Genomic DNA, 25,889 nt, shown 5'->3' with positions numbered 1-25,889 from the left:
TTGTTCATGTAATTGTCATAGACAAATATTATAATCAACTAGCTACACACCCCGGCTTCACACGGGTGCAATACTGATACTAAATATACTACAGAATTTGTTTATTTACGACATTACATTACAAATTTCTTAAATTATCGGTGTTTCTTTACTATATATATTGTTCATGTATTAAATATACAAACCTTCCCCTTGAATCACACTATCTATTACAAAAAACCGTATTAAAATCCGTGGCGTAGTGTTAAAGATATAGGGACAGAGAAAGCAACTTTGTTTTATACTATGTAGTGATGGAACTCCTAAACGGCTTACAGTTAGGGTGCGATATGGTGCAGTATTTCTTACAGTCTTTAATCAAATTTTGTGTATAAGATGTACGACATAAATTAGTTCTTTATACTAGGCCGAATCTTTAGTTGTTTCAAATCTGAGGTTGTTTTAGAAATTGTAACTTAAAGTAAAAATTCATCAGCATTAAGTAGCTTAGAAACATAACATAATATGTATTAAATGTATTCCGCTTGACTGGCAAGTGTTGTTTCGCCCGCGATTAACTCGATATACAATGTCAAAACTTACGCTTTCATTACACGTGTTTTGAAAACATGGATGTCATTCAATGTTTTTAGTATAAAAGAAATAAGAATTTTGAATGTGATTTCTTTGTAGCTAGTTAATGAAATAAGGTGTTTTAATGTGATTTATATTAATACCAATATAGAGTTCAATAAATGGTCGTCCTTCTTAAATTCTTAAATTCCCTTATTTTATTGCAATTTGAGATAACTTGTACATTATATATTTAATACATACTAAAAAGGTCATAAATAAGTATTTAAAAAATAAATTAAAGATTTAAATTTATTTACTTGAAAAACAGATTTATAATTTAATTTAACTTTGTGCACATATAACATTCTTAAAACAATTATACTAGTGAATATACTTTATTAACAGAAACAATCTCTATAAAAGAAAATTTCTTACAAGTCTTCACAGGATAATAACTCCTCCTCATAATATTGAAGTTCCACAAGGAAGAAAAATCTGTTTCTTGTCTAAATGCGGGCTAAGTCAAAATTCTTAACTATTTTTTTTTACTCAATTAGCAAGAAATACATATTATAAAATTGACGCTTCCCGAACACAACTGCAAAAAAACTATTTTTATTTAATTATGTGTACCCCTAGTAGATTTAATAATCGAGTACTCGTTCCAAGAGATGCACATTATGATGATTTGTAGGTATCAAAACGACACACTCGATACAGTCTATCAGGTGGTTTTTTATTTAAAGATATTTTACTTAAGTAAATATTAGGAAACGCATTAATAATAATAAATTTACGAAAATTCGTCGAATTATTGACCAATTTCAATTATTTCCGAGCCTTCATTTAATCAATATTACTTTTAAAAAAAAACACTTTTCAAATTATTACACTATAAAACTATGCACTAAAAAGAAAAAGGAAATTATAATATGTAATAATCATTTATATAAGTATATCACGAAACAAGATATTTTTTTTTTGTTTTACGAGTAGGAAATGCATTTACGCATTCCGCCCGGACGGAGGGCCCGGGACGGATATGTGGGACTCCCGGGACTGAGGGCCCCGTCCTACCCACTAAAACCTCCTCGAATTTCCGCGCCGCCACAAGGTGGCAGAGCTCGTGGCTTAGTACCGTGGCCCTGCCAGCGGCCGTCGATGAAAAACCGACCCAAATCAAATACCCGCTTCCGACACTCTGAGCTGTACAGGCGCGTTTTTCTGCTGCCGCCGTCCCGTATCGTGACGAACTCCCCCTAAGTCCACCACTGGAGGCTGGAGTTCAGGGGCCGACGCCCTTTTACGACTCTGTAAAACATACTACTGCAGCGCACGACCTGCGAGCGCATGTTCCCGTAAATTAACCTAACCTACCCAGTTTAAATGTACATAACTTAATACAGACGCATGAATAACAAACAATGATAAAAAATTTTTTTACTGTTTTCCTAAGCAGACCCTCATTGTAGACCCTCGTTGTCGGAGGACAGATTTCGTAGCCTCATTACTTCCGTCAACGATCTCTCGTCATGTGGTTTAATCAATAATTTGTTGGCGTCTAAATCTGATAATGCTATGCCTTCCAGACTTTTGACGCGACTTAATGCAACATATATTTGCCCTTTTGCAAAGTTTTTTTTGCCAAGGTCAATTACGGCTCTTTCGAGGGTGGTGCCCTGTAGTTTATGGACTGTAACGGCCCAGCTTAATATCAGGGGCAGCATACGGCGCTCCACATCACCATAACCTCTTAATGCCTGAAACGTAGTAGTAGATGGAGGTATGGGTATACAACCATTTCTATCTTTTAGCCTAGGCCCAATAGACTCGTCATCAAATTGAACATAGACGGCTTCTCTCCATCCTCAATTTGATCTCTCCTCAAAGCCGGCCATTTGATTTTTTTTATTACGCCCATAGCACCATTCACAAGGCCTTCTGATACAGCGATGTTGCGTCTCAACATCACTCGGGATTCGATGCCTATTTTTATCGATGGCAGAAAACCACCACAGCTATTGACGTCTTTGGGAATTACATTCTCTGGTGGTGTTTTACCATATGTCGTTACTTCACGAGACTCATCCACTGCGTTGATTTTATAAGTTCGGTACTTCTTTGCATTTTCTTTGCTAATTTTTTCATTATAATCGTCGTGTTGCCTTACCGTAGGGAAAATACGTACCGCGGCTCCATCCGCAAATTTACCCGTTAAAGGCACATGGCGCCGCTCGCATAACAATTCTAGCTGACCCGTTGTCAGTTCACCTACCCGTAAACTGTTTAATAAATCGATGAATTCCCTATCATCTCGCTGTCGCATGTTAATAGTCAGTTCACAAAAAGAAAACTGATGCCACAAATTAACCTCCGCTGATAACCACGATGGCTGCAAAAAACACCAATTTCCTTTTACCGGAGGAAGTTGAAATATATCGCCAAATACCAAAATGTTCTGTCCACCGAATAATTTGTCATTGTTCTTATATTCTTGAAGTCTAAGGTGAATTATTCTTAGGTTCTTATAAGATACCATAGAAATTTCTTCTATGATTAACCAATTTATGTAGCGCCATTTACGTCTTTCGGTCTCGAGTCTTTGACCAGTAATTTTTTTGTATGTCATAGTATTTTTTTTTTGTATCGAAAGCAAGAAAATACTATGCAGTGTTTTGCCAAAAATTTGACGAGCCGCAACTCCGGTTAAGGATCCAACTTCCACAAAGCTAGGCTTCAATAGTATATCTACTGTTGGAGCGTAGCAACGCTTAATATGTTGCACAATTAATTTCAATAAAAATGATTTACCACTACCTGCACCGCCCGTGATAAAAAGTAACAACTGACTTTCTTGTCTTTGCAAATCGTTTTCGATAGCTAATGAAATTTTCTGAAACAAATTCCTCTGTTGTACATTTAATCCGCGAATGCTCCCAACGAATAATTCATCTGTCATGATGGCTCGATCTTCCATGTCTTCACAAAAATTATCATAGTCATTAACAATTTCTTCACCAACACATAACATGGGTGCATTACCAACATTGCTTTCACGCGCAGCATTAAGTGCGGTAGCTTGAGCAACAGCCTGTTGAATAATTTGTTCAGCGTAACCGAATTGTTCTGCGCTGACATTGCCCTGCAACGGGCGAAGATCACTTTGACGTCTTATAAAACACTCTTCAGGAGATTCATTTTCAAATAGTAACTCGCTTTTATTACGAAATGGTATATGGCATACTGTCCTTACTTGTACTATTAAATGAAACTACACACTGTTGTTAAAACTCAATATTTAATTAATGCAAAGAAATGTATTGTATAAATAAATAAAGAAAACTATTGCGCGATCTAGGATTGGGTACAATGCCATCTACTGGTGGGAAGCGAAAAACAAATAAAATTGTATGACTTAATATAATTTCTACTTGAGCGAAACTATATAGCGCCATCTGTTACGCGTATGCTTAGTTATAACTTACAATACTAATAAAATATATTAATTATTAACTTAAATCTGACAAATTAATATTGGATTCAACATTCCGCCCACCAAAGAACTTGTTCTTTTAGTAGTTCATATGAACGATGTAAATTCTTACATGACAACCGCCCACCGTGATACACAGAAACGAAAAAAAAGTACAAGAATATATCAAATGACATAACAGTCTTATTAAAATAACTTAACCTAACTTAAATACTATGCTTTAGTTATGCTAATACATTAAATAGCACTTGGCAGAATAGAAACCTTATTGATTGGACGTTTGATCAATCCATTTTTAGTTTTAATAGTCAATACTCTAGTGAGTCCATCATGGCCAGAATGCTTTTGTTCTATTTTGCCTAGTAACCATTTTGTTGGTGGTAGGTTATGATCTTTAATCACAACGATGTTGCCTATATCCGGATCTTGCTTCTTTGTGAACCACTTGTACCTTTGATTGAGGCTAACCAGGTATTCTTCTGACCATTTTCTCCAAAAATCATTTACCATTTTTTGTGTCATCTTCCATCTCTGCAGGCCAGTTACTTGTACGTCAGTCGGAGCTTCATCGGGAATCGCAACCATTTGTTCACCGATTAAAAAATGACCGGGAGTTAATGGTTGTGGATCTCCGGGGTCTTCACTCAAATATGTCATAGGCCGTGAATTAAGGCAGGCCTCAATCTGGGTCAGAACAGTTGAGAGTTCCTCAAAAGTTAAAGTTGAATCTCCAATCACGCGTTTAAGGTGTGTCTTGGCTGATTTTATACCTGCTTCCCATAGACCACCAAAGTTAGGTGCATTTGGTGGGATGAAATGCCAAGAGGTTCCGTCGTTTGCAAGTACCTGAGCGATTTCTATAGGGAGCTTGGATTGGGCAGTGAGGAACATTTCTCTTAACTCCTTTTCCGCTCCTACGAAATTAATCCCGTTATCGCTATATAAATCGAGGCATTGGCCTCTTCGAGATACAAATCGTCGAAATGCGGAAATAAAGCCCTTTGAAGATAAATCCGATACTGCTTCCAGATGTATCGCTTTGGTAGACATACATATGAAGAGGCATATGTACCCCTTATATGATTTTGATCCTCTGCCAGGTGAAAACCTTATATTTATAAAACCAGTGAAATCAACACCAGAAGATTTAAAGGGCCTTGAAGGTTTCAGCCTGCACTTTGGTAGCTGACCCATAAGCTGGTTGTTATTTTGTTGGGAAAATCGTAAACATTTAACACATTCGCGATAACATTTTTTAACTCTTTCTAATTAGCATCATTTGCGGCCCACCGTGCATAGTTTTATAATGGGCATCAGTTATTAATAATGAAGTAAGATGGCTATTACTCGGTAAAATAACTGGATGCTTTACATCAAATCTCGCTTCTGACTACTTAATACGGCCACCTACTCTCAAGACTCCATTTTTGTCTAAAATGGGGCAGAGAGTATGCAATGAACTTTTTCTTTTAACTTCTCCATGAGAGTTTATATGTTGTATTTCTTCCGCATAATAAATATGTTGGGTGTTTCTTATAATGATCTGAAGAACTTCATCCATTTCTTTCACATTAATAATTTCAAACTCTTTGATCCTTCGTTCTTTTGATATTATTACTCTATTTTTCCTTGATGACCTTAATATTCCTATGTATCTCTTACAATATGCTAAAATCCTGACCATTCTTGTTAAGTTTGAAAATCTTGCCCAGACAAATTCCTGTTCTGATTGAATGACGGCTGTTAAAGTCTTTATGGGCCGCTCCTCAACAGAGGTGGAGAAATCATCGCGAAAATCGTACGTATAGTTGTGGTGCAGGCAGGCTGGACCGTGCCACCACATCGTAAGACCAGCTAAATCAGCTCCTTTTATACCCCTAGAAGCAAAATCTGCAGGATTATTAATTGTTTCGATGTGACGGAACTGACTGGAATCTAGCATGGTATGAATTTCCGAAACCCTGTTACTAACAAATGTATTCCATCGCGTCGGTTCTCCACGAACCCAAGCTAATACGACTGTGGAATCCGACCATGCGTATAAATCTTCTTTAGGTATTTGCATAATTTGCGAAACTTCGTAAATCAATTTAGTCGCGAGCAAGGCGGCGCATAACTCTAGCCGAGGAATACTTATTTCCTTTTCAACTGGAGATACCTTTGTTTTGGATGTCACCAAATTAACACGAATATTGCCGTAAGCATCCGTCACTTTCATATAGACAGCACCAGCGTATGCTGCCTGAGATGCATCTGCAAACGCGTGTAGTTCTATTTTATCATCCTTATGAGACTGCAACCATCTTGGTATAATAATATTTCTTACGTTGTGCAGATCTTGACGAAATGAGCACCATTCCTTATACAACTCGGTGGGTAAGTTCTCATCCCAATCTAGCTTAGCCTTCCATAATTTTTGGATGAATATCTTTGCTGTTATAATTACTGGCGAAATCCAGCCCATTGGATCATATAATCTAGCAATATCAGAAAGAACCTTGCGCTTCGTAATACGTTCACATAAATTTGGTAGTTGTAGTGTATACTCGAAACTATCAGTGGTTTTATTCCAACTAATACCCAACACCTTAATCGTATTATTGATTTTGTAAATTAAGGGTTTGTCTAATTTCTTGCATCCATCCTCAATATGATTCATTAATCTCTCACTGTTACTACACCATTTTTGTAGGCAAAACCCACCTGCACTCATCAGGTTATTCATTTCTTCAAATATCTCTACTGCTTCCATCTCCGTCTCACATCCTGTTAGCAAGTCATCTATGTAATAATCCTGAAGAGCGATTTTAGCTGCACGAGGGTACTGTGCTTCTTCATCCTTTGCAAGTTGTTGTAATGCCTTTACAGCCAAATAAGGAGCACAGGCAGTACCAAAAGTAAGTCTCAAAAGTTTGTAATGTTCAATAGGATCATTAGGGTTCGATCGCCAAAGAATGCGCTGAAAGTCAGTGTCCTTCTCCTCTACTCGAACTTGTCTGTACATTTGTACGAGATCTGCTATTATGCAAAAAGGATGACGTCTTCATCGCATCAAAATGTGGCGCAGATCTTGCTGCAGCTTCGGTCCAACAAGAAAACAATCGTTCAAAGACACCTTATTCACGCCCTTGCAAGACGCATCGAAGACGATGCGTACCTTAGTTGTCTCTTTATCTTCTCGGATTACTGGATGATGAGGCAAGTACACGGCCTTTGGGTTATGTATGTCTTCAATGTTCTGTATCTGTACCATGTGATTTTGGTCCTTGTATCCATTAATTACGCGTTTGTATTCTTCATATAAAGGTGGATTATTTTGCAATTTTCGCTCTAAGTAGTGGAATCTACGCAAGGCTATATCTCTTGTCTTACCTTCAACACATCTTGGCTTATGTTCCTTGAAAGGTAAACGCACCACGTATCGACCTTCGTTATCTCTTGTAGTAGTGGCTTCAAAAAAATGTTCACATTTAATTTCTTCTTTCGTAAACTTCTTCAAAATTGCATCAGGCTCTCTTTCAATTTCCCAGAATTTTTTTAATAGGTCATCCTCTTTTACTCTTATATGAAAACCGACTAATTGGGGGTTTTTTGCAGTGACATTGTTTCTTACTCGACCTGATAGAACCCAACCAAATTGTGTCTCTTGCGCTATCGGGCCCTTCTCTGTTGGTTGTTTTAAGAGGCCCTCTAGAATTATTTCTTCATACACTTCTACTCCTAGAATCATATCGATTTTTGCAGGTGATCCATACTCAGGGTCAGCCAAGCTAAGTCTCTTAATTTCTGGCCAGTCGGTAATCTTTGTTTGACATGTTGGTAAAAATGATGTCAACTTTGGTAATACGTAGGCATCAACATTTATTGCGTGCTTTGATTTTTGGTTGTGAATTGACTCTAGGCTTAAAGACATCATGGCTCTTGACCTTGCCAACTTATCACCTATACCGGAGACTAGACCATTGATATTGGTTCTCTTTAAACCCAGTGATTGTGTCATTGCTTCGTTTATAAAAGAACCCTCTGAACATGGATCAATAAGAACTCGTACAATCTGTGAGTACCCATTTGCGGAACTTGCTCTGACTATGGCAGTAGCCAACAACATTTCCTTCTGATTCCTTTTTGTAACCAAATGAGCTATCACTGGTGTCTCCCTTTCAGTATTATCCTTATTGACCGGTTGAGCTTCTGATAAACTTGGTAGTTCACTCCTCTCCAGATGCAGCAAAGTGTGGTGTCGTCTACCGCAGCGGCGGCAACAAGTTGACGATCGACATTCTTTAACGGAATGTGTAGGTGCAAAACAATTGAAGCAGAGTCTCCTTGATTGTATTACTTCAGTTCTCTCTTTAGGAGTTTGCTTTGCAAATTGTTTGCATTGATATAACAGATGCTGACCCTTGCAAATAGTACAAGAAGGATTTGCTCGTTTATTATCTTCTTGGGCGGTGGAATGAAACACCTTTGCTTTGGTGTTGTTGGAATGTACATTTGGGGATTTGACCATGGACTTGTTGTTGCCACAGATCATTTCAAATGTCCGGAATCTTGACTCTAAGAAATTTACAAGTTGATTCCACGTTGGTAATGTTTCCGAATCTAACTCACTGACTTTTGCTTCCCACAACTTTCTTGACTCTGAGTCTAGTCTTGACACCACTATGTAGTTAACGATTACATCCCATGAGGTGGTGTCTATGCCCATGTTTTGCAATGATTTAAGCGATGAAGATGTAACATCCAGTAGTGACTTGATAGAACTTGCAGAGTCAGTGGCATTTCTTTGTGAGAGTAAACGCTTCATAATTTCGTTGCAGTTATAGCGTTTGTTGTTATAGCGGTGAATCAATTGCTGATAAGCGTCTTCGTAATTAGAATCTGTTGTGGTTAAATTCCTTAGTAGTGTTTCCGGTTCTCCTGTTAGACTACTCTTTAAATAGTGCATCTTCTGTACTGGACTCAATGCAGTATTTTGATGAATTAATGAGGTGAACATATCATGAAATGTTTGCCATTCCTCATATAGTCCAGAAAATTTCGGTAATTGGATCTGTGGTAATTTTACCTTTGTATTCGATAGGACCGATCCTTCAGGACCAAGTGATTGTGGTGAAAAGGTATTTGCACTAAACAATCGGAGATCATCTTTAATTCTAGCTTTGTATTCAGTATAAATATCTTCGAATCCTGTGTACATATCATCGGTGAAGTATGGCAATTTAGCCCTTTCCTCTCTCTTAATGCTGCCCACTATATCACCGTGTATATTCATGAAGATTTCGAACAATCTATCTAAGTTTTCTAGTTTTGATTCGATATAAGTGACTTTCAATCTATCTTTGGGTGTTTTTTTATAATTTATGAAAGCTTTCTTTAATTGCTCAAACGTATCTTCCTGTTTCATTAGTAACTTCTACATTGTACAATTTCCAAATACTCTCTAAGTTCTTTTAAAATGATTTTTTTTTAAGTGGTTTTGAATGCAAATTTTCTAAGTTAATTTTTTAATCCAAATTTTCTAAGTGTTTTTTAGCGCAAAATTTTCTAAATCAATTTATAATCCAAATTTTCTAAGTGTTTTTTAGCGCAAATTTTTCTAAGTCAATATTTCATCCAAATTTTTCTAAGTCCTTTTAAATGCAAATTATAAGTCTTTAACACAACTCACCAAAGTCCATAGTTTTTATCCCGAACATACACTTAAACACTTTTCACTTACACTGTCATCTAAATTCCACACACTTCCCGGGTTTCGGCACCAGATGTCCTTACTTGTACTATTAAATGAAACTACACACTGTTGTTAAAACTCAATATTTAATTAATGCAAATAAATGTATTGTAAAAATAAATAAAGAAAACTATTGCGTGATCTAGGATTGGGTACAATGCCATCTACTGGTGGGAAGCGAAAAACAAATAAAATTGTATGACTTAATATAATTTTAACTTGAGCGAAACTATACCGCGATTCAAAAGTATACTAGCGCCATCTGTTACGCGTATGCTTAGTGTAAGCCTATAAAGTATTTTAAATATAATATTTATAAATAATCATTAAATGTTATATAACTTCTAGCTGTTGAGCTATATTCAGTCACAGAATTATATGAATGTAATGAATACTTTTTGGTTTGACATTTTTATAAATAAAAGTAGAAATAGAATATTATTACATTTGACATGGGAATTGTTAATCTGCCTTTAAATACGAAAAATAATGGACGATTGTAAAGAAAACTGTAAAAATAAATATTGTAAACCATATTAAATATTGTTAATTATTTGATGTTCCTGTTTATCTGAAGCTGGGTCTACAGCTTCAGAAGTGGGATAAAAGGAAAATAATACTATTTTTCTTTCCACGCCACGGACGTAGATCGTGAATAAAGGGTGCGTGCGCGATTTCATTAATTTATTTTATTTTAATATAATATATTTTTATTTATTAATCTAATCAAAACACTATAATTGACTATTATTATTGTTATTTTTTTTTCCTTTCTTGCGAGGTAACTAAATGTACACACACGGGCCGTAACCAATCGCTAGTTGGAGCTAAGTAAGGGTATAAGCAGATGAGATGGATGAAGTCGTAAGGAACTCGCGGGAAACAGTTCACCCCGCCTCAGCCAAACCAAAGCCAAGCGTCTGAATCTGCGTTATCCACACAGCAATGAGGGATGATACCATGAAGGGATGTCTGTCTCCATAAAGCAGTTTTTTTTTTTGTTCACGTCAGTAATCCGTTATTATTTTTACATATTAATTACTTTTCGTTTTTATTGTTTTACTCTTTATTCTCTCTTAACCCAAGAATGCCAAAAAAATACATATATCATTTAAAAAAGAAAATTGCTTATGCAAACGTATTGGTATGCTGGTAAAATAAAATATTAATATGACATTCACCGCCGAGTGTTATATGTGCTTTGATTATATCTGTATTTATTTTGATTTTGGTTAATTTTTTTTTTTATGAAAGCGGTGTCTAAGCTTAAATTTGTTAGTTTCAGTTTTGCTGACCATGGATGATTGAGATGATAATCAATGTCTAAGCGCAGCCTATGGTAGGTCTAGTGCAGACTCAGGAAAACCCAGGTGTAAGGGTCAGAGTCGGAAAGCACTAGACTTAAGGCATGTTTCAGTTTTGTTGATCATGGATGATTGAGATGATAATCAGTGTCTTAGCGCAGCCTATGATAGGTCTAGTGCAGACTCAGGAAAACCCAGGTGTAAGGGTCAGAGTCGGAAAGCACTAGACTTAAGGCATGGTGCGTCTATCTATGTGAGCTGGTCATAAGAACCCAAGTTTAAGAGTCAAGTCTGGAGAAAAGGAGATTATTATTCAGAGCAAACGAGGATATTGCGTGTGCGCCATACAGAGTTGTAGTGTAGTAAACAACCTAGCGGAGAGCGTTAGGTTATAAGTAATCAACGTGGCGGAGGGCGTCAGGTTGGAAATGTAGTTTAATGGTGGAATGATATGAACAGATCCCTTTGCACACCAGTAGGAGTTACATGAGTGAGAAATTTTACATCGTAGTTTTATACATGAAATTTTTGTTCACAATGGCGGGCTTATTTCTAAAAGAAATTTCTTCCAATCAACCCTCAGTTGTAAGAGACAGTGTTATAGAGCAGGTATAAATAGTGCAACATTAGATACTCTTAGTAATATTATATAACAGAAAATTTAATTAAATTTAAATTTAAAGCGCGACATAAGAGAAAAAAGTTATAAACTTTTTTTTGAGTAATTCAGGTGAGCCGTGATCGTCTACTTCTATGCGACATAAAAATAGCAACTGGTAGTGAAGCTATATTAGATTTTTTTTTTGTCGATATTGCAGTCGGACAAGAGTTCATATAAGTTAAAATTAACATTCAGTAACAATTAATTAAATTGCTCGAATCATTCCCAATACGCTAAGACTATGCTTAGTTCTTGGCTGAAATGATGTCTAAGATTTAAAATTATATATTTTAAATAAATGTTGTCTAAGCCGGTTAAGTACACAGACCCTTTTAAACAGTATTAATATGCTGAGATGAATTTGTTAAATTTATGGAAGTTAGGTTGTAAATTGTTTACTGCATGGTGTTAAAGATGACGATTGTGCTATGAGATGCTATGAGGATTGATGTGCAGGCTGCACTGTTCTCAGAGCCAGAATAGGCCCTGAAATGTTTGAGAACCGTTAAAGTTGAACAAAGCTGCAAAATATACGAGTCTAACGACGACGAGTTTTTAAATTAGATACAAAATATATATGTTACAACTGTAATGAATAAGATTTCCCGAGGTTCAAGTTCAGCAATCTCTCTCCGAAGTGTTTTATCTGCGAGAGAAGATCAGATCACATACCGATTCATTGCATTAGAAATATAAATAACAAAGATTGTATGAAAGATTTAAATTTCAGATAGAACTAAAAAGAGGTCGCTCAATTAAGTAATTCGCACTGCTAAGTATATAAATTCTATGAAAGTAAATAATTATTTTATAGATCATCATTTATATTCAGGAAGTCTAGTGTTCTCTCGTTGGGTAAATAAAGGCCAAGAATTTTAATTTCATAAATTAAAGTACCATTCTGAAGAGCTCAAACACATTTTGGATTCATATAATGAGACGTTTGGTGAAATACAGAAAAACGATAGTTTAAATTATAACGAAAAATTGATAACAGATTAGATTAACGATTTAGATTACTGAAATGGAAAAAAAAAATGTTTTGGTTGCTCGAGTAACACATTTCGTTTTAGTAATTTTAATTATCAGGCATTAATGTATTTACATCTTTAGACCTAGCCTCAAGATTATTATCATATAATTACTTTCATTAATACCCGAAGAGTAAGAGACTTATACAAGACGGCTTTCGTAAAATCCGAAGTACGAATTCAATCGAATGCCTTTTGGTTTTGATGGAAATGCGCCATCGGTTTTTCAATGTATTATGCATGAAATATTGATGGAAACAAAAAAATGAAATACGCAATAATTTACATAGACTATATGTCTCCGAAGGACTAAAGTGCTTGGAAAAGGTTCTGGAACTGCTTAAAATAGGTGCTCTTACACTAAGATTAAGTAAATGCCATTTCTTTCTAGAAATCATCAACTCCTTCGGCTACGAAGTGACTTATGATGAAATTCAACCTGGTACGCATAAGACAGAGGTTATAGCCAAGTTTCAAAGCCCAGCAATGAGTATGAAATGAGACAATTTTAGTGATCTTATGGATATTTTAAGCGTTTCGTTGAAATTATGCTTTAAGGGCTGCTCTACCAACAGATTTACTAATAAAAGATTTCAAATGGTCCGGGACTGATAAGTCAAGATTATTTGATAGAACAAAAGAAATATCAATAGAAAGACCTACAACATCTATAAAAATAAAAGCACTATATAACCCAAATGCTGAAACTCATCTTCATATGGATGCTAGTAATGAAGGGTTAAGTGATATCCTACTTGAGACAAATATGAATGAAGTTTTCAAAAGTGTATCTTATTTTAATAGAAAAAACAAAACTGAGGAACATTGAGGAACGTAAACTACATTCATATGATATTGAAACATTAAATGTGTTTGCTTCATTAATTCAATTGTGTTTATATCTTATTGGTATTGCATTTAAATTAACTTTGATTAAACACGATTTAATATCTCAAATAGCTAGATGGTGAATTTAGCTTCAAGCGTTTGATCGTGCCTTCTATTACCGACCAGGTTCGCGCATGTCTCGTGTCGACGCACTTAGTCGCAACTCAGTTGGGGACCATGAATCAGAAGATTTTACTGATGATGAACCTGCCTTTGACATGTCGCAGTCGCCGTCAAAAATAATAAGAAACCTGGATTGCAACTGTACAATCTGCTAATGAGAAAATAAGATAATTCGAGACTTTCTATCTTCTTCTGGTACATAACAAATAAAAGATATTAAATAAATACAAATTAAAGTATAACCGTGTATACAGAATCATCAAGAAAATCAAGTTTATTTTAGTTTATTTTATTACATTTTTGTTATAGTTAATAAGTTCACAAAATTCGGCACGAAAAGACACGAAGTTTGAAGATGAGATGAGAAGAAGAAGATGAGATATTTTAAAGACCATATTGTGTAATATAATTTTGGTGTTTCAACAAGGCTCATTGCCGATAATGGAACAAGCTTTACAAGCAGCGTCTTAATGAATTAACAAAATTTTATGATGTGCAACACAAAGTAAATACAAAAGCAACTCCTAGAGCGAATGGTCGGGTGGAGAGGTTTAATGAACCGCTTTAAATGTTCTTACCACTTTGAATCACGGAATGACAACATTTCAAACATTCAGTTAGGACTAAATATGAAGACATATACAATCAATGGTCCCAAAACAAGTTATAAAGTATCAGTGTCACATCATATAAAGATATTGTTCCCAATGATATATGTATATATGAACATATGTCTCTGAGAATGCTGTGTTATCGCGTAAAAATAACCATCATTGCAGTAGACAAAATACAGCCTAGGTTAAATTTTCCTAGGTTTTGTAAGTAGTTCAGAAGAAAATTATTCTGACGAAGAATAATATAATAATAATAAGTTCATATCTAATACGAGTACATACTAGAAGACATTTTTAACTTTGCCGTTTCGTAAATTCAAATCGTTTGTAAAAATACAATATAAAAAAGGGCATATTATTCGATACAAGATTTTATAGATGATAAAAAAGCGTGGAGATAATACCTGTTGACTTCCAGGCAGGATACATAAATGTATTTTTTTTAAATGACTTTCTTGCCGATTCTTCTCGGTATAATCTGCTTTCCAGACTGTTGGTAGTTTCACTTAATTGTTAAATGACGATTCAAAAGTGCTTGTAAAAGCCTACTTGAAGAAAGTTTATTTATTTTGATTGAGCGATTGAGAAGGAATATTTCAAAATAATTTAAAAGATACCTATGCCAAGTTTAATATCTGATAGCGTTTGTAACAAATGACTTAGTAAATGTTAAGCATTAATTTAAAAATTTATAATATTTTGTGTTGAATAAATAAGAAAGAAATAGGACAAAAAAATTAGAAAGAGATACGCGAGTAGATTTTATTATGTTTTATTTTTAAGAAATTGTAAACTTTTAGCCTGGAGCGAAGGGACTCGCTCTCAACAGGAAGGCCGAGCTGTAAGCCTATAAAGTATTTTAAATATAATATTTATAAATAATCATTAAATGTTATATAACTTCTAGCTGTTGAGCTATATTCAGTCACAGAATTATATGAATGTAATGAATACTTTTTGGTTTGACATTTTTATAAATAAAAGTAGAAATAGAATATTATTACATTTGACATGGGAATTGTTAATCTGCCTTTAAATACGAAAAATAATGGACGATTGTAAAGAAAACTGTAAAAATAAATATTGTAAACCATATTAAATATTGTTAATTATTTGATGTTCCTGTTTATCTGAAGCTGGGTCTACATTAGTTATAACTTACAATACTAATAAAATATATTAATTATTAACTTAAATCTGACAAATTAATATTGGATTCAACACATACCATTAAACTGTAATAGTATGCTTCTTTGTCACTATTAATTGTATAATAACGGGTACGTAATACTGCCGCTCTATTTCTAACACGCATTCTGGAGTTGTCCTGCAATCTGATATACTTCACAGGCGAAGTATCTTCGTCTCTCAGTTCTGCGTCTCCGTTGTCCTCTGACCACGTCATATTAGCGACAGTTTCAAAACGGACGGAAAATTCCGCAAGGCTTAAATTCTCCAGTTCGATTGGGCGTAATACATAACGATCAAAAATGTTATTATAAATACTTGTTTCGTCACTGTCAAATCTCAAAAGTCTGAATCGTTCCTCTGGCCTGCAACTATTTACGAAAACAGTCTTTCGCGACGACATTTTTAAAGGCAAATGGCATAATCTGTATGCGCATTCGGGTGCACTCACCAGGCGTTGATTTAATATAGACATTGATACTGAAAACAATTGTTTCCAAATATGTCTCCACCACCTTGTCTCTTAGCATTCGAAATAGCTTCTCGAATTACGTTACCCGTATCGTGAGGTTCACATTTACTCGCATATTTTGCAACGTAGTAGGCTACAGCGGAAACACTACCACACGGTTGGACGTCAATATTTCCCTTCCATAGTCCTAAAAGAACTGGATTATAATTGTTCACCATGGTTTCATTTGATGTTCTTTTCAATAAGCAGAATCGTCCGTTGTTAGCAAGTGCTTCGTCTGGCCCTAGACACACTGTATTATAACTTGGTCGCTTCGGAAAATCAAATCGACAACCATCAGATTGGCGGTTTTTTCTACATGTCGCGGTGTGCTTATGAATTTGTAAATCCTCGACTAATTTACGCAACGTAGAGTCATTGGGACATAATGAACATGAAACCACCTTTTCAATTACGGCGATACCTTCTGGAGTAGAGAATTCTGGAATATTTCTACACCAGACCAACATATGCAGATGTGGGCTTCCGCGGCTTTGAAATTCCACTCGATACCAAAAGTCTTCAATAGGACCACCCAAGCAAACATTATCTCTCTTTAAAAATCGCATGAGAGCGTTAACACGCAAAGTGAACTGTCGTGCTACCACTACCGGGTGTTTTTGCACTAGATTCAAACGCTCTGGGAAAGACAGACGTTCGGCGTCATCGATGTTGCCTCCGTCAGCAATAAGCAACGCTTTTATCATATCCGACCAATTTAAATCATTGCAGGAAAATGTCAAAAACCACGTGGGAGGCCCTAAAGTTCTAACCATTGCAATTAATTCAGAGCAACATTTCTGCCAATATGATGCCGATCCTCGAATATTTCTCATAGTAAGATGTATGTTGTCCACAAGTCCTTTTGGTGTTTCCTCTCCATGACCTTGTCGCATTCTACATGACACAGATACACTTGATTTGGCACGAAAATATTCAACAATGATGTTGTCTTAAATTTTCGCGATTATTACACATTTAAATAAAACTAATTATAACGGATGAATCGCGTATATTAATTATTTTTAAACATCCCGACGTTTCGAGCACTTTGCAGTGTTCGTGGTCACGGGTAGACTCACTCACTCACTCGTGTCTACCCGTGACCACGAACACTGCAAAGTGCTCGAAACGTCGGGATGTTTAAAAATAATTAATATACGCGATTCATCCGTTATAATTAGTTTTATTTAAATATATTCAACAATGGATAGAGCATAAAATAAATAATCATTTCTGTTGAACCTCTTGTCAATACTCATTAACCGATTTTGAAAGTAGTCAAGGGGGGTACACGCAATATCTCTTTCCTCGCCAAAGCCATTTTTGCCATTTGGAAAAAGAAAATACCAACACAATTCCTCTATTCGGCGTTCACGCTCCAAATTTAAGGGTGGTGCAGTTTTCCTTGTGATGGTGGCTAATCTCATTGCATCATTTGTAGAGGAGTTATTTATATTTACAACACTTTCTAAATTTGGTACATTATCATCGATATTTTGGAGCATGCTTGTTGATTCGATATAAATGGCACCCAAAGCATCATTGAGTAGTGGCGGAGAATGGTTTGATGTTACTGGAATAGTTTTCGGGAGTAACTGAATAACTTGTGCTGTTTTTTCTAGGGGATTACTAGTATGTATTATCGGATGAGGGGAATCAATAGATTGTTGCAATTGCGACGCACACGATTGATTTTGTATGTCTCGAGCTATAATTAATGATGTTAATGAGAATACATTGAGATTTACCCGAAAGTTTCCTTCTGGCACTTTATTTGGTGACACAAATAAATTGCGACGTAAAATGGCATGTAAGTCGTCTAGATCACTAAATCGCATGCAACAAGCGGTGCCATTAATAGGAGCAGTAGCTCCCTTGGGACCACGCGCGTGGGAATCAAACAAAAAGTAAGTTTGATTATCACTCAAAGTTTTACAATGAACTGCTATCGAAATAGCGTTTGCCGTAAGTATACCATTCGTGTGTTCTCTGAAAAAACTTAATAAAGCATTTTTTAAGTTAGGGAAATCATCAGAACTGTTGTCATTGTCTATATGACCATAATAATTTGTTTCCTCGAGTACTGTAATCAATAAATTTTCTCTATTGAATGTGAGTCTTGCACTAAGATCCGTCACAGCGAGGTACTCAGGGTTTACTTCTCCGGCCGCAGGATTATTTCTTGTAATCATGCAATCGTTGTAGTACTTATCTCCAATTATGACAATATAATCGATATCACTTTTGGACCACTTGTCCGGATCTAATACAGTGAATGCTGCACAAGCAACAGCTGCTATCCCAGTGCATTGCTTACCCCGTGATAAATTAAATCGTAAATCGCCTTGATGAAATGATCCACGTAAAATTGCTCTGTTGTCATTTAAAGTAACATAACTTCTCAAGAATGATTCTGAAGTAACAGATTCCTGTTCAGGAATGGAATTTTCAGCTATTTGAACTAAATGAGGTATATTTAAGGTAGTTTCAAAATGCACCTTAACATCTCTGTATAGATGGTTATTGGAAATTAACCAAGTTAATGCTCGTTTCAGTCTTTGCATATCTACGAAGAATTCTTTCGACCATGAAAGGTGTTCGAGACTTTCTACTACCAAAACTAAACCAGCTTGATGTGGTGTCAGTGGTAACTGTTCAGCTATTTCCACAACATCCTTTGCAAATAAGACGACCTGGCCTTTACACCAATTTTGACTAAATCGATTATTAACTTTAACAATTTTCAAAAATGGTGTAATTCTACTTAAAAACCGTTCTTCAACGCTGGTCAAATTGGCCAATTCAGGTGGTACTTCTGCAGGCGTCATTTTGTTCCAATATGCAGTTGCTGGAATTTTCCTTTTTCTAATATTAGTGTAACAGCGTGTGCAGGTAGTTATTGTATCTAAAGTAATCAGTTCTTCAGGCAGTATCGTACTATATAAACCTGCTTGCAAATTGGAACGTTGTTGTGGATACAAAGTTCTTTTGCAAACAGCACATGGTACATCCGCGAAATTATTAATAGCTGTTTCAAAAGACTTTTCATTTGCGATATCCCTACAAACATGACTAGCTTGTCGCATTCTACTAAGTCTAAGTGACCTAGATTCAGGTGTTTCGTTCGATAATCGATCATGAATCAATCCAAGTCTGTGTGCACGATGCTCCTCTGTCTCATTAGATAAACGATCGTAGATTAAGCTAAGACGGTGTGCACGTTGCTCCTCCGACTCATTAGATAGTCGATCATAAACAAGGCTAAGACGGTGTGCTCGTTGCTCCTGCGACTCATTAGATAGTCGATCATAAATTAGGCTAAGACGCTGTACACGTTGCCCTTCTGTCTCATTCGATAAACGATCGTGGATTAAGCTTAGACGGTGTGCACGTTGCTCTCCTGTTTCATTCGATATACGATCGTGGATTAAGCTAAGACGGTGTGCACGTTGCTCCTCCGACTCATGGGATAGTCGATCATGGATTAGGCTAAGGCGGTGGGCACGTTGCTCTTCCGTCTCTTGGGTTAAGCGATCATGGATCAAGCTGAGACGGTTTCTACGTTGCTCCTCTGTCTCTCTGGAAAGACGATCATGTATCACGCTGAGTCGGTGGCCGCGCTGTTCCTCCGTCTCTATTGACTTTTTCACTAAAAATCTAACAATAAACAACAATTTTGACAAAAAAAAAACCGACTTCAAAAGAGAAAAAAAAATGCTCTAAAAAGTAAAAAATAATTGCTTACTATTATTCTACAACTTAATAATCAAGTAACTTATTCTACTTACCAATATGTAGGTTCTGTGTTTCCACGCAAGGAGATAAGTATGTACCTACCCACTTTAAATCTAACTTAACACAAACCTATAAATAACAAACAATGATCACAATATTTTTTAGATTTATACTATTTAAAATGAAATTAAAAATATTTAGACTATTTAAAAGTCAGCAAAGTTATTACGATAATATATTATAGTTAAAATTAATGTTATTTTTGGAGTCAATGTCAGCCAAGGTAGGTTTTGTAAATATATTATATACTCCAAATTTGTAAATCTGGTCTATCGATAAATACACTTCTTCTTGATGTTTTTTTAAACCCTCACATTTAATTTCTGAAATGACTTTAAGAATGTTGTTTCATGATTTCAACAAAAAATATGGGAACGATTTTTTTATTTACAATTGACTTTTTCTTTTGTCTTACACCCAGATGTCGATACTAATTTTATTTAAGACAGATTCAGATCCGACCGCCACAGGTTCGACATCGAGAACGTGGCCGCGAACATCGTGGCATTCATGGTCTTACCGGAAGGTGACGAGTAAAAGCTGAAACAAGCCGTGGCCACCGTGGGGCCCGTCTCTGCCATCATCGACGCCAGTCAGGTGTCCTTCCAGCTCTACTATTCTGGAGTCTACTACGACGAGCACTGCTCCTCTAGCAACCAAAACCACAAAGTGAGTCGGAAAGCCCTACTGACTCGTTATTTAACATTTGTTTTAATAAAATTAAAGTTGGATGATATTATTAGTAAGATGGTAGAGGTAGTGGTAGTGGTAGAGTAATCTCCGCATCTAAATTACTTTACACTGAGTCTAACGAAAGTGGTCTACCTAAACTCATCCTACACACACTACTAGCTGATTCATGCGGTTGTGAAGTGATAATGATAACAGTTCATTTAAACATTTCGAATCAATCTCTCCGATCGTTCCAGGTGCTTAGCGCTCGTGTCACGCATTATTCATATCCTGTATTCATTATTCATACTGTATTAATACAATTGTATATTAATTACAAATAGGATTGATTGATTTGCCCCGCTGAAATCATTTAGAGTTACTATAGTTAGGTCCTGGTATTGTGGTTAATCTCGGTCCGCCCCTCTGCAGGTGCTAGTGGATACGGTATAGACCAAGAGGGCGGTGACTATTGGCTCGTGAAGAACTCGTGGGGAGAGCTCGGCTACATCAGGATGGCGCGCAACCGCGACAACAACTGCGGCATCGCCTCATTTACCACCTACCCGATCATATGACGTGATGATTGTGGGTCTTAATACGCCCGACGTGAAGGGGACTTAGATTGCTAGCGTTTTGTTAATAATTATTGGTTATTAATTCACGGTATCTCGGATTCTTGTCAGAATAATAATAATAATTAACCTAAACACAAGTTGTCATATTATTATCGTAAATAAATTATAACTGAAGATAAGAAATTATGTAAGTTAAAATTTATTATTTTAATATTATTATTAAAACTTATTATCATTGACGACCTCCGTGGTGGAGTGGTGTGTACACCGGTTTTCATGGGTACGCTACTCTAAGGTCCCGGGTTCGATTCCCGGCTGAGTCGATGTAGATTACCATTAGTTTTCTATGTCGTCTTGGGTCTGGGTGTTTGTGGTACCGTCGTTACTTCTGATTTCCATAACACAAGTGCTTCAGCTACTTACATTGGGATCAGAGTAATGTATGTGATGTTGTCGCATATTAATATTATTAATATTGCCTCCACTGGTGACAGGAGGGCTGGTTCGTTTTTTGCCCAGAGAATCGGAATTGCGATTATTGCGATATTTTTATATATATATATATATATTTAAGCGTTTAATGTTGTTAATTCTTATGTTAATAAATTGTTATATATATATAAAAAAATTAAACTTAATATAAAAAATAATAATATAATTTAATTATATAAATAAAGCTGTTTGTCAAACCAAACTTAACGCGTAGACAAACGTGACTTTAATTACTTTTTCCTCGAAACACAATTAAAAGAAAAAACATATATAATTTATATAAAATAAAAAAAAAAATAAAAAAGAAAACATATAAATAATTTGTGTTAACCTACATCACATACAGCATATCTTCATCTCCGATAGAATTAAACAAATGTTGACAAAAACAAACAAATGAATGTTTTAATAATAATAGCTTTCTTTCCTTACCTATCCATCACAAGATCGTTTTGTTCACATTGGAATATTAAGTAACACAATACCAAGGGAACCTTCGGCTTTTTTATACAGAATATCTTTTATTGTGTTTTTTTTACGTAATCCATACATCCGTCTTCTTTTGGACCGAAGGATCGTACCGAAAAAACCTGTGACGCTTTGGTCCTAATGTACAGGACAGGGGATGTCAGAAGCGTGTTTGTCTATAACCCTCAATTGAGCGAGATCAGCTCTGAGGTATATAAATGAAATACATTAATTCAGTCGCCGCAGACAGGCAGAGCTCACAAGTAAGGCTTGCATTTGTTCAACGACTTAGCCCTTGCAGTTTCTAAGCATGTTCCATGCCGGCTGCCGTCTATTGTATATGAATAAATTAAGGTAAGACATAGCTATAAATTACATCTTTATAAATAATATTTCGAATTACTTTCGAAACTCGCTTTTTTTACAATCGTGAAATTTTAATTTAGATAACACAATGAGAAACTTGGCTGTGCTGTTGGTGGCGGTGGCGGTGGTCAGTGCCGACAGCTTCGTCGACCTCATCCGCAAGAAATGGAGCGCCTTCAAGGTAAAAAAAACTACGTGCCCTGATATAATTTCAGTATTGAAATTCAATGTACAATAATTGCAATATAAAAGAAATCGAACACAAGAAATCGTACGAAAACGAGACCAGCACGAGTTCCTGCACACCATGGACGGTTTCAACAGCACCGCCAAGTGAGTGTACGCCTACACTGTTATTCTAATTATTGCAAAATAATATTCAGCGAACTTCGAACACTCCTGTCTAGATCGAAACCAAACCCCGTGAACAATCACTACGTTCATTTATTAATCGGACATATCTAACAAATCCGGGACATGCTGTATACGCCAAACAATACATATTTATATAGATTTAAATTTGACTTGTCCCAAAGCGTTGATATCGGATGTTCAAAGGTTGCGTGACGCCATGCTTTTGGATGTATTTGCTCGCTTTAGTTCTCGGAAAGGCGCTCTCTGCCGTGATTAGTATGAGTTAAACATAGGCGAGTGACTTAGTTTGACCTAAGGTACATTGACTTGACGACTATCATCGGTTTCTCTTTCGAGCCGAAACCCCATATGAGTAACATTGTGTGATTAATGACATCATCTGCAAGTCTAAATTTAATTTAACAAACATTTATTTAAAAGCAAGCGAGTTGTCCCTGATGACGTTATCCTCTGCAAATAACTTTTTCCTTACGGTATTAATAATTATTATAATCATATTATTAATTATTATAATCACTCTTACGGAATGATTATAATAATTAATTCTTGTTCCGGGGTCGATTATATGTATTTTTGCTACTTTATCCCCGAGGAAGTAACCAAACATAAAATTCGCCATTGGTTGGTTCCCATTACGTTACATCATTTTGAACTAAATTTAAAAAGTATAAAGACCGTGTTAAGCTTTATCACCTAAAAAGTCACTTGAAATTTTTGGAAATTTTAGACAGTGCATGTTTCCAACAATGTAACATAGGTTGACTGGGAACCCCGCAGTGCTTTGAGTACATTTGTAGAATATATAGCGCACATGTGTTGACCCACTTGCCCCGTCAGGGAAGAGGTGTTAAGAAACAAATTATTACGAAAAAAGATGAAGGGAGCCAAAAATAAATATTAATATTATTTTTAAATTGCGCCTTTGTTCATATATATATATTTGTTCACAGAGTCGGATTTAAAGGTCTGGAGGCCCCCGAGCCACAAAGCAGTGGGGGCCCTAGACAAACAGAAGCGTGAACAACCTAATAATTATATTATCATGAATTAATTACTTTTTTTATTTCAATCAGTAAGCTATGATTTATTTACTTGTATCGATAACTTTTAAAATAATAAATAATAACATTATTATAATTTGACTATATCTCGGTATTTGTTAACTTGCTGAAAACTGTAGCCCCCACTAATGTGGAGGCCCCAGGGCAGTTGCCCCTGTTGCCCTCCCATAAATACGGCCCTGTTTGTTCATACATATATATATTTTAATCATGGCTTTTGTTTGATTATAAATATTAATATTTTAATTAATATAATAAAAAAATTGGTTGTAACAATAAATTTGTTTTATTATTAAATACATTACTTTCAAAATAAAAACTGGACCTGTTTAAAATACAATCACTATACTTATTATTTAGATAAGATTAATTATATATAAAGTACCTATATATAAAATCATATTAAAGGTTAAAATAAACTAACTATATCCTATTCAATAAACAACTTAGCATGGCTATTCTTAGGATTCACTTTGGTTACCAACAGAGGCAATGGGTGTGGGATCTTGCATAATTTTATCATCTCCATTATCATATGCAGCGGTAAGTGGTGATGGTGGTAAGACTAACTTGCAAAGCTATATCTTATAATACACAACATTTGATTGAACATGAGATTGTGAAGAACGCTGTCTCTAAAGCAAAGATCTCCACTGTACTTTGAGTAATACAAAACAGCGCTCTTGAGCTTGCACAAGCATTTGAGTGTACCTTCCCTAAAGCCGTTAACTGCATTAAGGATAGTTGTCATCGACCAAGGGCGTTGTGGATATCCAGAGTCACCTGAAAATTAGTTTATAATTTTAGTTAGTCACAAGTAAACTGCTATTGATTGGATTTATTACACCGGAAGAGCCAAAGCTTCTTTGTAACCTGGTAAATTAAAATGTTATGTTTATTAAATGCACTTGATAATTTAAATATTGTAATGTTTAATCTCTCTTGTTTTATAAACGCTGTATCTTGTTGAGTTTTCCTATACATGATCCATTTTTCTATAGTGGTTCAAAGCATCAAAAACTTATAATGCATGCCTAATCATTGGGCAAGATGAGTGACACCATCATTTCGCTGATAGTAAGTATCCTTTACTTAGGAAACTAAAAGTGCACAGCACCTACAAAAACACAAAAATTAAGGAAATGAAAATTATGATAGATAAGTCCAATAAAAGGATATACTATATTATAGAATATTTAATATTGCAATATTTAGTATTTTTTGGTATTTAAGATATTATTATTATATATTTATGTACACAAGATATACAATAATATGTATAAATATATACTTAATAATATGTCGCACACTTTATGTTAAGTGTGAATGTGTTCATTATTACATGAGTAAGTGTTGCGACTGCTGATAGTCCATAATAATTATAAAAATTATCAATCAGATTATTAGTCACTTACCTTAACTTTAGAAGGAATCTCTTTTGTTCCTTTTAACGAAATCTTGTGTCGTAGTTCACGACAAAGGGCTTCGAAAATAATTTTATCTAGTAACCAGACAAGAGAAAGGAGCGTTACGGGACACTTGACTACGAACTGTTTCAAACTTTTGTAATTCTATATTTACACCATCCTAACCGTAATTTTTTGAGTTAAATATCGGCTACATTTTTGTTTCACGGTTTGCTTGTGTTTAACGTGATTGTGTTAATATGTAGCGTATCGTTGCGGTATCTTGGCTGACACCGCCTCCAAAAATAACATTAATTTTAACTATAATATATTATCGTAATAACTTTGCTGACTTTTAAATAGTCTAAATATTTTTAATTTCATTTTAAATAGTATAAATCTAAAAAATATTGTGATCATTGTTTGTTATTTATAGGTTTGTGTTAAGTTAGATTTAAAGTGGGTAGGTACATACTTATCTCCTTGCGTGGAAACACAGAACCTACATATTGGTAAGTAGAATAAGTTACTTGATTATTAAGTTGTAGAATAATAGTAATCAATTATTTTT

At 35.3% G+C, this 25,889-nt stretch overlaps 1 protein-coding gene and 1 pseudogene across 2 annotated transcripts in view; both read left to right on the top strand.

The window, feature by feature from the left end:
* Positions 1-25,889, top strand: part of LOC124543625 (cathepsin L-like) — a 113,303-nt gene that overhangs the window by 22,973 nt on the left and 64,441 nt on the right. The window lies entirely within an intron of this gene.
* LOC124543838 lies at positions 19,642-21,150 on the top strand (annotated as a pseudogene).

This window comes from Vanessa cardui, chromosome 3, assembly GCF_905220365.1.
Source record: "Vanessa cardui chromosome 3, ilVanCard2.1, whole genome shotgun sequence".
NCBI classification, from domain to species: Eukaryota; Metazoa; Arthropoda; class Insecta; order Lepidoptera; family Nymphalidae; genus Vanessa; species Vanessa cardui.
The sequence above is the reverse complement of the archived record's forward strand: the minus strand, read 5'-3'. Positions and strand labels throughout refer to the sequence as shown.